This window comes from Rutidosis leptorrhynchoides, chromosome 8, assembly GCF_046630445.1.
Source record: "Rutidosis leptorrhynchoides isolate AG116_Rl617_1_P2 chromosome 8, CSIRO_AGI_Rlap_v1, whole genome shotgun sequence".
NCBI classification, from domain to species: Eukaryota; Viridiplantae; Streptophyta; class Magnoliopsida; order Asterales; family Asteraceae; genus Rutidosis; species Rutidosis leptorrhynchoides.
The window spans coordinates 107,044,836-107,045,718 of record NC_092340.1 but is presented as its reverse complement, the minus strand read 5'-3'; positions in this window follow the sequence as shown (position 1 = coordinate 107,045,718).

The window sequence follows — 883 nt, the reverse complement described above, 5'->3', positions numbered from 1 at the left end:
GAAGCAGAATCATGACACGAAAACAAGTTCAAGTAAGATCATCACTTGAAATAAGATTGTTATAGTTATAGAAATTGAACCAAAGTTTGAATATGATTATTACCTTGTATTAGAATGATAACCTACTGTAAGAAACAAAGATTTCTTGAGGTTGGATGATCACCTTACAAGATTGGAAGTGAGCTAGCAAACTTGAAAGTATTCTTGATTTTATGAAACTAGAACTTTTGAAATTTATGAAGAACACTTAGAACTTGAAGATAGAACTTGAGAGAGATCAATTAGATGAAGAAAATTGAAGAATGAAAGTGTTTGTAGGTGTTTTTGGTCGTTGGTGTATGGATTAGATATAAAGGATATGTAATTTTGTTTTCATGTAAATAAGTCATGAATGATTACTCATATTTTTGTAATTTTATGAGATATTTCATGCTAGTTGCCAAATGATGGTTCCCACATGTGTTAGGTGACTCACATGAGCTGCTAAGAGCTGATCATTGGAATGTATATACCAATAGTACATACATCTAAAAGCTGTGTATTGTACGAGTACGAATACGGGTGCATACGAGTAGAATTGTTGATGAAACTGAACGAGGATGTAATTGTAAGCATTTTTGTTAAGTAGAAGTATTTTGATAAGTGTCTTGAAGTCTTTCAAAAGTGTATGAATACATATTAAAACACTACATGTATATACATTTTAACTGAGTCGTTAAGTCATCGTTAGTCGTTACATGTAAATGTTGTTTTGAAACCTTTAGGTTAACGATCTTGTTGAATGTTGTTAACCCATTATTTATTATAACAAATGAGATGTTAAATTATTATATTATCATGATATTATGATATATAATATATCTTAGTATGATGTATATACAGT